The sequence below is a fragment of the Diabrotica undecimpunctata genome, chromosome 2, assembly GCF_040954645.1.
Source record: "Diabrotica undecimpunctata isolate CICGRU chromosome 2, icDiaUnde3, whole genome shotgun sequence".
Classification (NCBI taxonomy): Eukaryota; Metazoa; Arthropoda; class Insecta; order Coleoptera; family Chrysomelidae; genus Diabrotica; species Diabrotica undecimpunctata.
The window spans coordinates 159,162,823-159,174,978 of NC_092804.1; the positions used below are offsets into that span (position 1 = coordinate 159,162,823).

At 31.9% G+C, this 12,156-nt stretch overlaps 1 protein-coding gene across 9 annotated transcripts in view; it reads right to left on the reverse strand.

Moving 5' to 3' along the window:
• Positions 1–12,156, reverse strand: part of dlg1 (MAGUK family member discs large 1) — a 1,569,679-nt gene that overhangs the window by 1,170,299 nt on the left and 387,224 nt on the right. The window lies entirely within an intron of this gene.

The following is a 12,156-nucleotide window of genomic DNA, read 5'->3' on the forward strand; positions in this document are numbered from 1 at the left end:
ATATGTATAAATAGCATCCACCTGTAGTCTCCTTTCCAAAGCATCAGATATGTATTGCGTGAAAAGTAAAAGATTTGTCGAAGTTGATCTACCTGAAAGAAAACCATGTTGCTCTTCAATTAGTACATTGCATAAAGGTGTTTTAATACAGTCACATATTATACTCTCTAGTATTTTAGGAATAGAAGAAAGAATGCTTATTGGTCTGTAGTTAGCTATGTTACTCCTGTCACCTGATTTATGAATAGGAACAATAAAACTAGATTTCCACAAACTTGGACAAATACCTGAATCAAGTGAATGAGAAAACAGAAAATATAAGGGATGGGTTAAAGTACATCTACATTTTTTTAATAGTATGGGTGGAATTCCATCTGGCCCAGAACCCTTATAAATGTCTAAATTGGCTAATTTTTCAAATATGATTTCAATAGATACATTACAAGAATCACTGTTAGACTCACTGTTTTCTCACACTTTAAGATGGGCTGTATTAAATCATCATCATTTGCTCTGTAAATATTTTGAAAGCATTGCGCAAAGCTATATTTGACTAGTAGTATTTTAAAAGTTATAAATATTATATATATATATATATATATATATATATATATATATATATACATATATAATATATTACACTAATAAAACAATAGTGTCGTAACACAAAAAAGATGATTTTTCAGAATCAACGAAAAACTTATAATAATTTCCTATTGTAGGTAAAAAAAATAATGCATAATATGTTTCTAATTAATATTAAAGAAAGTTTCTTTGTACTCTTACTTAAATAAAAATACTGACAGTGAAGTTATTTAAAAATTTTGAGTTAACACTGTATTGCAAGCAAAATGTTCGAAATAAAATATTATTTTTAGTTATGACATTATTTATGAAATATTTTGTGTGACTACAATTTGATTTACTATTTTTTTCTGCGATTTACTTTAGTTTTTGGACATACAATAATTTTGGGAACTGATTCTTGGTATTTGTTAACATTGGATCTGAAGAGATTGTATTACACGTTAACAATTACCAAAAATTGTCGTTTTTGGTATTAATATATAAATCAAGACTGTTTTTAATTACGTTTATATTATAATCAAACAAAACATTGATCCACCTAATTAAGAAGGTTTGTCAGCTAATTAAGAATGATCGCCGTGTAACGCCCTCATTTGCTCATAGCAGAGCAAAAAGTGGTTCGCGTCCATTGAGGTCGAAAAACATTGAAAAGGTTAACAACGGAAGCACAACAAACGTTTATCATATTGTTACTGGAGATGCATGTTGGATTTGCTCCTACGAACCGAAAAATAAACGCCAAATGTGGATATTTGACGATGAGGAAAAATCAACAACAGTGATCCGTTCTCGAAGAGTGTCAAATAAAATGGTCGCAACTTTTGTATTGCAAAATCTGGTCATCTGGCAAAAATTGCTTCAGAAGATCGAAGAACAGGTACTTCTGATTGGTGTATAACCGTTTGTTTACTAGAAGTTATCGCAAAATTCCGACAAAGCAACACACAACGGCGGATCATCCTACATCAGGATAATGTAAGTGCTAACACTGCCTAAAAGACAATTTTTTTGAAGAGTTTTTGAAGCTTTCAAACATCGAATTGTTAAACCATTCATCGTATAGCGCCGACCTAAGTCCCAACGATTTATTCTAGTTCCTAAACATCACGAATTTAATGCGTGGGCAGTAATTCCAGTTGCCAGAAGAAGCCGTCGATGTGTATATCGATCTTCGTGGAACATATTTTGAAAAGCAATCAAAAGCAAAACTGAAAAGATTCTTGGGCTTAGGTTAATAAAAATATCACTACTGACAACTTTTGTACATCTTTACCATTGGCAAAAAATTAGAAAGACCAAAATACTAGTATTCTTGTTAGAATAGGCTGTTTAAGCAAACATATTCCTTCTTTATGCAAAACGATTTTAACCCCTCGTTATAAGTCGTTTATTTTGAACACAGCCCTTACTGTCTACCAAGGAAAGCTGACAAAAAATGTAATGATTTTAAGTACAATGCATCCACAAATAATTTAATTTGGTAAGGATGCTAAAAAACTTTCTAAAACGATTGCTTTTTATAACGCAACAAAATTTGGTGTATCAACTGTATTGTCGATCAAATAGCACGTAAATATACAGTGAGAGCTGGTAGCCGAAAAAAACCTGTGCAGGTGTTCTACAACGTATTGGATTTGACAGCAATTAATTCGTGGATTGTATATAAAGAAATAACAAAACAAACACACCGTGCCACGATTTTTTTCTACCTACTATTGGAGAACTGGGAACAAAATATGTGAAACAGAAAGCGGATGTCAGTAGTATTCAAATTTCTCGAGCACCTACACATTTGCCGGTAGATGAAAGTGCTGTAAACAATAAAAGGAAGCACTGTCAAATAAACATTAATTAAAAAAAATCGAACATGTGAATCATGTAATATTTGTAGAAAATACGTAGGTGGCAAAGGTGCTAAGCAAATTAAAAAGCACAGTATTTTTGCAAAATTTCAGAATTAATTTATATATATATATATATATATATATATATATATATATATATATATATATATATATATATATATATATATATATATATATTGTTGTGATCTGCTTTATGATGTTTTATTATTAATTAACACTAATTTAATTAATCCAATGATTTAATTAATTAATTCACTAATTTATGCAGAGTCATACAAATCAATTACTATTAAGAATTCTCAGGGTGCCTTCTTAATTTTACTTTAATCAGTTTACTTTATATATCTCTTCTAGTGGGTTCAGTATCTCCTAGTTGCTCATAATCGGGATAGAACAGGAAACGGAACTAACATTAAAACAATATAAATATGCACACAAATTATTATTTATTTTCAATAAGCAATACGTTGAATATTAATAAATAACTTTTGTGGGCAATTATCTTTCCCAACAAACTCCTATACTCTAAATTTAATTTTAATTACAAACTATCTATTGATCTGTTTTATAATAATATCCACTAAAAAATTGACCATATAAAATATAATTTATTCACAAAAAAATAACTCTTTGAAACTTGGAATCTTAGTTCGTATGTTTATATTTGATTTTATCTTTAGAATATCTTAGAAGTTTTCTGTCATTCAAATTATTTGACTGACCTTTATTTTTTACACCAATGATGTCTCCTCTCGATCAAACCACAGTTCCTTCCTTGATTGATTATGTCCGGCTACCATCAAATCTTTCCCGTTCTCAGCATCGATCCAAACCGCATACCAGAAAACTACTCCTCCGAAAACACAAGCCCAAGCCTCTCTTGACCGGTACTTTTTATTCACAAATTCTCCTTTTTTTCTCAATTATATCTCGTGGACTATGCAGATTCAAAAAGGTATTAATCTTCTCGATTTTGATCTGCTCTCAGCTTCCACCTTTTTCACTAACACACGAAAACACTGGTACTCATATTGACTACACGAAAACACGTCTTCTCTTCTGGTCTGCCGGTAACATAATAATCTTTTCAATCTCCCCAGACAACCTTTTCAACTCTCTCATTCCCCATCATTCCTTTTTAACCAATCATAAGCATTCATCTTTCCCACTAATTTTCGATTTAGAAAATTTCCAACATAATATTTAAAACAAATAAACTACTTTCACTCAAATTACTTTTCAGAAACCATTAACAATTTTGCCTTTTTCAACAGAAATAAGTTTCCAAATTCTTGTTATCTCATATCTAAATCTAATTCTTATTTACTTTCGAAAAATGCCCACCGCAAAATACAATTACAAGTTTATTCTTAAATCTATAAAATTATACGGGTTCCATTGTCCTTTCACTATTCACTCAGTCTGTCAAGGAAAAACTGTTCCGTCACGGAACAATGTCTTCTCTTATTCTAACTATTACAAATAAGTACAGGGTTGTATTTTAACTTATATGCCCGCGGTATATTAAAATAATAAAAAAAACTCTTTATTCTATTTCTGATTGATAAACTGATCCATAACAATATATATATATATATATATATATATATATATATATATATATATATATATATATATATATATATATATAGTCACCTCTGGTGCTGGTGGTTCAATATCGTCACCTTTAGCAAATAGGGATCGAAAGTAGTCTACCTATGTTTCCTTCTGAATGTGTTTCGTTTTTATTAGTTCGTTCATCTCTTTTCTTTGTCCTCTGATCATTCTCTATATATCTTTCTGTGTTTAGTAGACATGTGTTCCATCTGTTTTGGGAAACTCTGCAAGTGTTCCTTTTTTATTTGTCTAGCTAAAGTATTCGTTTTATTTCTTATTCGTTTATAGTGGTTGTATGCCTGTTGTGTTTGTTGTGTTTTGTATTGTAAAAAGGCTTTCTTCACATTTTGTCTTCACTTTCTCTGTAAACCATGGTGTTTTCGTTTTTAATATGTTAGTGTTCGTTACTTTTCTCTCTCCAAGTGTTTTTGAGTTTTTCCCAGCTTTCATCGATGTCATCGTTTTCTAATATTTTATTCTCAGAAATCTTCTCTGATATTCTTTTTCGATATAAGTATTCTGTGGCTTCCGTATTTAGTCCTTCGACTTTGATTTTTGTTTGTGTTGACGCCGCTCTCTTGGATGGGAAGTATTTCAGGATGATTCTTATTTTACATAATACTAGGCTATGGTCGCTACCTACATCTGCTGAGTTGAGGCATCTTACGTCGATTATTTTCGATGGATGTATATATCTGTTGGTTATAACATATTCTATCACAGATCTTTCTCCACGGGTGTTATTAAATGTATATTTGTGTTGGTCTTTGTGGTAAAAAAATTCGTTTTTTATTCTTAGTTCTTTATTCATGCAGAAGTTGATTATCAGTCCTCCATTTGCGTTTTTAACATTCTCGTTATGTTTTTGTTAATGCCAGGTATTACTTGATTGCCTACTCGAGCGTTAAAATCCCTCAATACTATCATCTTCCTTCTGACTTGATCTATTCTTGTTAGAATTCGTCCTTAAACGTTTCCCTTGTTGTTTGAGGCTTGTTATTTTCTGGACCGTATACTCCGATGATGTTCAGGTCAAGTAAAATATTAAAATATAAAATTATTCGTAACATTAAATGTTGTCCATACCTCGAATGAATATCAAACTCGAACTATTTTATGTCCTCATAATATGTACAAGTACTATTGATTTCCTAATAAATGTAATTCGGAAGTTTATATTGTTTTACTATGTACATTAGTATATTTAAAATCAGTCAATTTTTGGTTATAACGAATCATATTAGACCATTCGAATATTCACAATTCGCTAAACATTCATAACAAATTATTTTAGCATATAAATTTAGTTTTATTTCCAAATATGCATCGAAAATACTAATCAAATGCATTTATTGCGTTTAAGTAGACCATTTAAATACGTTTACTATCACTATAATCTAACTGGAATATTATTACGCAATAAAGATGTTCGTTAAAACTGAAACTAGTTAGAATGCAATCGCCAATAAATAACAAAAACGAATTTGTCGAATGAATGGTCGATCGTAATTTCACCGTACTTCTGGCCTTCCTAGGTGTGTAGTGCGTACAATTCAAGATCAAGAACCGTGTTCCTATTTATGTTGTTCTTAGTAATAGAACCGACAATAAATCTAAGTAGGTGAGATTGGGGCAAGATTTTCATCTAAGAATTGTACAATCGAAGAAGTTGACAGATGAATTGTGATTATTGAATATATTTTAACAGTGAACAATAATTGATTTTTTTTTACCTTTAAACAAAAACGTACAAAATACCTTTAAAAAGGCAGAGACAAATTTATGTAAATTATATCTTAAAGAACAACAAAAAGGATCTATCCTGGAAGTTATTGGTAAAGACGATAATAGATTTAAGTGAAGACATGTACAGGTACACATATAAAAGAAAAAAGAAATATATAAAAGAAATCTGAAACCTGCAAGATCATGTTTTTTCATATGTTGGACAGATTCATATTAATTCAAGATAATGCTTGACCACATGCTGCTGCCGTAGTGAGTAATTATCTTCATGAGGTCTAAATTTGAATATTGTATTGGCCACCAGATTTAAATCCAACAGACTATATGTGAGATCAGCTAAAACGCAGCATACGAGAAAGAAATCCTGTTCCAAATACGATAGAGCAGCTTTGGCTTGCTGCACAGGATGAATTGAATGGTCAAGGAGTTGTCCAAAATTTACTTGTTATCAATATTATGGAAATTTTGAGTGATTATTACGTATTAGAGTGAAAAGTAATTGCGAAAAAAGAGATTTTCGCAAAGTATGAAAATTCTCTGTACAATATAAGTAGGTATAGTAGAAAATTCACAACATTTTAATGAACCAGATATCTTAACGTTTATTAAAACATAGCAACTTAAATGGGTCGGATACATAATACGAATGCCTGACAATATGATTACTAAAAAGTTAACGATAAAAACATCTATAGGAAGAAGAAGCAGAGGCCGATCGCGAATTAGGTTGTTAGATCAAGTTGAGACCGACTTAGCAATATTAAAGATCAGCAGATAGAAACCAAACAGAATGGCACCGAATCTTAGAGCAGGCCAGAATGCACAGAAGATTGTCAAGCCAAAGATGATGATGATGACATATATTTAGAAAAGATTTTTCTTATTTGATAACAATAATTTTAAACATTTTTGATTTTTATGTTAAATTTTTATTTCTTTTGAAAATTGTTCTAAAAGCAATATTTGCTAAGGGACTATTCTTATATATGGGACATAATATATTCTAATAAAAAGTATAAACACTGGTCTTTTGAAATTTTTTAATATATTTTTTATATTCGAGTTTTATTCGATATTATTGATTTCCATTGATATTTATAAGCAATTTGTGCAAAAAACTACGTTTATATACTTTCCACCCAACTTAAAACTTATATTGCCTAATCTATTTAAATCGCTTATTTTAGAAACAACCTATGTCATATATTGGCGATTTTGAGATTAAGTCATGTAACACCCACATGTATGGGACAAAAGATTGATGACATCGAAATTATTAGACAAAAGAACCAAAATGACTATCTACAGAACACTGATTAGACTCGTAGTAACCTATGGATGTGAAACTTGGGTAATGACGAAAAAAGATGAAGCCCAACTCAGGACATTCGAGATAAAAATACTGAGGAATGTATATGGCCCGGTACAAGAGGAAGATGGCACATGGAGAATCAGGAGAAACGACGAGGTTAATGAGTTAAATGAAGGTTATGACATTGTAAGATTTGTGAAAAGTCAAAGACTCTCATGGCTGGGACATGTGCAGAGACAAAACGATGCAAAAACAACAAAGAAAATGTTACAATGGAAGCCCATAGGAAGGCTAAAAAAAGGAAGGCCCAGAACGAGATGGTTGGACGACGTGGAAGACGACCTGAAAACAATGAACATAAGACAATGGAGAAGAAGAACACAAGAGAGATCTGAATGGAAGGACATAGCCAGACAGGCAAAGACACATCCAGGGTTATGATGCCAAAAGAAGAAGAAGAACACCCACATGTATTTCTGTGGGTTACACACAATTTAATGCAGAATACACCCTAAACATTGATATTATATCGATGTAAAATATTCATATATTTCTAAAACCACTTTAGTCCGGTATTAAAGTTGTTTCTGCACTAAATTGTCAGTTGTCATTTTGCATATCGACGTTTACCATACCTTATAAAATTCACAGTGTTTCTATTGCCTGTTCTTATTGGTGCTTACAAAAAGTTGTCTGTATATTGGAAGAAAGACGTTTATGTTTTGTTATTATTATAAACAGCGATCAACCAACCATCAGTGCTGAAAACGCTAAGGATGGAGAGCCTGCTACTAAAAGACGTAAGGGAATTGGGAAATCGGATAAATATCAGCGTAATGTTATCAGAAGCTCAAGAGTTAAAAGTCAAACATACATTAGCTACAAAAATAAGGCCATGGAAGCCAGGCGAATAGGACCTCAGTGCAAGTAAGACAATAAAAATATAATATTTTTGAGTTTTTAAAATACATTGTTTAGGTGTCTACTCAAATGTTTTGAAAAAGTGAACAAAGATCAAAGAAATTATTTTTGGTAACTTTTACGGTATGACAACACAAAAGAAACAGGATATATATCCACAAGAATTAATAGAAATAATGGAGGTGTCTAGAAGAAGAAAACGTAATGAAGGAGGTAAATATAGGACAAAGAAGGTGCTTTTTTTTTAAAATATTCACGCCATTGGAAAAAAAGCCTGAAAAGATTTAAAAGACTTGTGGTATGTGGTGTGATACCTACAGATAAAAGACGAAAAATGTAAAAGGGAACATTACTGATGCTGGAACTAAGGAACTTATCCGTAGCCACATAACAAAAAGTCGTCTTACTACTCTGGTAAGAAATTTAAGTACTTACATAGATGTGATACGGAATATAAAAGTAATGCACGAATTATTTATTAAAAAGTATCCTGAGAGTACAGTACAATACAGTTACCATAATAAATTTTTTTATGAAAATTTTATCCTACATTTTGGTAGGCCACAAATTGACACATGCAATGTCTGTGAGCAGCTCAATTAAAAAATTAAAAGCACTAGTCTTGATAAAGCAGCAAAAAAGTAGCGGTTGCCGAAACAGTTGTACACTGCCGCCAAAGTTAAAAAATTTACACTGCCCTATATGATCAAGTTAAGATTCAAAGAGATGATGTAGAAGCAATCGCCTTCGATTGTATGCAGAACCTTCAACTTCCTGCAATTCCTGTACAAGACCTATTTTATCTGTCGCAGCTTACCGTTAATGTTTTTTGTATCACCAATATTAAATCACGAAAATCCGTTCTTTATATTTACCACGAAGAAAAAGCACGAAAAAGCCCGAATGAAGTCAACAGCTTTCTATTAGATTATATTGAATTATATATTGGAATAGATGTAAAAGACCTACACCTGTTTTTTGACAACTACCCAGGTCAAAACAAAAACTACTACGTTACAAGAATGTGTTTGGCTTTAACCGATACAGACAGATTTAAAAAAATTCAACGATTTTTTAGACTTCAAGGTCACTTATTTCTATCCCGTGACAGTGTTTTTAGGGTTATTAAAAAAAACCTTAAAAAATTTGACCGAGTTTTGACATCAAGTATCCAAAACCTATTCACGGTCTGTGAAATTAAAAGGGAAAGTATTATAAATTTTAAAGACTGGTGGCCTAGGTATTATAAGTCTGCATGGGCGTCAACCGAGACACAGAAGTTAACACGGGACCAACGAATTTCGTTTTCAATTTCCAAATTGCATTATTTTGTCTACAACGTTGATGCTCCTGGCAGTATTCGAGCTAGTTATAACATTAATCGTGCAATATGGAGTACCTTTAATGTTTCCATTCCAAAAACAAGCAATGTCACAGTTAAAATGCCGACTCAAAAGACGTATAAGGACCCAAGACCCAGAAGACGAAAATATTATTCAAACATCAGCAACTAACAAAAAATTGTTTAGTAATAAGTACTTTTGTTTTGAAACCTGACATTTCATTACTGAAACAACCTCCATTTTAAAACAAGTCCATTTTAAAAACGTTTATGTAAAGAGCTTAGTAACGATTTAAAATACTTTTGCTTTTGATAAATTCTTACATTAGGTGTAATCTATTAACTTCAAACTTCACTTTTACGATCACAGCTAGACTACGCGGTTATAGCTTAAGAATCAGCAACGAAATCAGTACTTAAAAAGCTCGATAGTATTCATAACACAGCACTCAGAATATGTCTGGGAGCCTTTTGTACAACATTGACTGAAAGTTTAGTTTAATCTAACATATGCAACAAAAATTAAGGATAATGCAAAAAATCCTGTCTATAGAAATACTTTTGCTGATAATTACCAAAACCTCAATGCAAATCACCGTTCTCTTAAACCTTTCTATAAAAGAATAAAAGACCATTTGCATCTGTTTGATATTGTTATACCGGAATGTCTTCCATACACATATGACCATAATCCACCTTGGATTCAAAACATACCATCATATAACTTTGAACTTACATCATTTGATAAAAACTCCACTAATCATGATCTAATTATTTCCCATTTTAAAAAAAACCTTAGTCGTTATAAAAATCATATCCAAATATACACTGATGGTTCAAAATCATCGGAAGGTGTGGGAGCGTCTGTAGTAACTCCAGAGAAGGTCCTTAAATTCAAACTATCTAATATTAGTACTATCTATACAGCTGAACTGTATTGCTCCCTATTGCGCCATAGAACTAATCAATCTGACAACAAACTCCAAATATATTATCTTAACAGACTCGCTTAGTGCCATACAAAGCATCCGACAACTTCTTCTTCTTCTTCTTCTTCTTCCTCTTTTATAAATAGGCTTAATGCCTGTTTTACTTCGGTTTTTAGCCTCAATTGACGTTGTCTGACCATCTTTTCCCCGGTCGTTCCAATGATCTTCTTCCATTTGGCGATTTGTCTCTTGCTATTCGTACTATTCTATTTTCTGTCATTCTTTCGATGTGTTGATTCCATTCCACTTTTCTTTTTTTGGTCCACGCGTTTATTTCCTCTATACCACATCTCGCTCGTATTTCCTCACTTCTTACTCTGTCTCTTAGAGTTTGGTTTGTTATTTTTCGTAAGACTTTCATTTCTGTTGTTTCCAGTAGTCTTTGTGTTTTCGGCTTATCTGCTCTTGTTTCCGCTGTGTACGTTATTATCGGTCTTATTGTTAATTTACATATCCTAGTTTTCGTTTCCGTTGTGAGGTATTTGTTTCTCCAGATTGTGTTGTTGAGACAGCTTGCTGCTCTGTTCAGTTAGTAGTATTCAGTTTCCATCACTTCTTCTATTAATTTGTTATTTATGACTAGTTCACATCGCCTCGGTTCCGCTGATATCACTATCGCTTTAGTTTTCTCTGTTGAGATCTCCATGTTGTACATGAGCGCCGTATCTTCGAATTCTTTAATTAATATTTGTAGGTCATCCTTATTTTCGGCTGTTATTATGGCGTCATCGGCGTAGCATATTATCCTTATTTCCTTTTCTCCCATTCTATATCCAAAACTGTATCCAAAAAACCCGCTTTAAAAAAAATTAAAACCGTCCTTCTTCAGGCTTATATCAATCATTATGAGATAAATTTCATCTGGATCCCATCCCATATAGGAATAAAAGGCAACGAAACTGCTGACCATAGTGCGAAAGACGCGGTAGTGAGTGACGTTTCCGAAATCGTAAACACATCAGTATCGACGAATAGAAAAGCTTATATAAAAAAACCAATCAAGTGCATGAAAAAATAAATGGAATGTGTCAAATTCAAAATTAAATCAAGTGAATCTCAGCATAGAGACATGGAATGTGTTAACTAAGACAAGAAGCTAAAAAATAATAGTAACGCGCCTCAGACTCGGACATACTAGGTTAACGCATGATTACTTAATTAAAAAGTGCGAACCGCCGCGATGTGAAACGTGTAATACGACAATAACAATAATGCACATACTATGTAAATGTCCTTTCTGCAATCAACAACGAAGTAACAACAAGATACCAGGAATACTTATAGAAGCTCTAGGTGCAGACTGTAACTTTAACAATTCTCTGAATTTCTTGAAAGACAGTAATAAGTACCACAATATTTAATAAACCAAATTGTAATACAGTAATTGTACCTAATGTAATCCACTAATTTTGCGCTAATGGCCATTTGGTCGATGCGATTTTCTAAATAAAAAAAAACTTCACTTTTAGTGAAAATGTTCAGATAAATTCTCAAAACGTTTTTTTCATCTGCAAACTGTCCGAATGTGACTTAGATTTTTTCTGAAATAAGCTATTCATTTAGATCTAGAAAATCAGTAGATTCGCTAAATGAATTCGTTTTATTTCCTCATTGTTTGTCATTATGAATGACAAAATAATGTTTTTTTTTTTTATTTGGAGAAGGAATTTCAAATTGGAAACCAAAACCTCAAAGTGAACATATTTTCAACATAAATTGTTGCTAATTTCCAATAAGAGAGTAAATAACATAAAAAATTCAACAAGAATAGAGCGT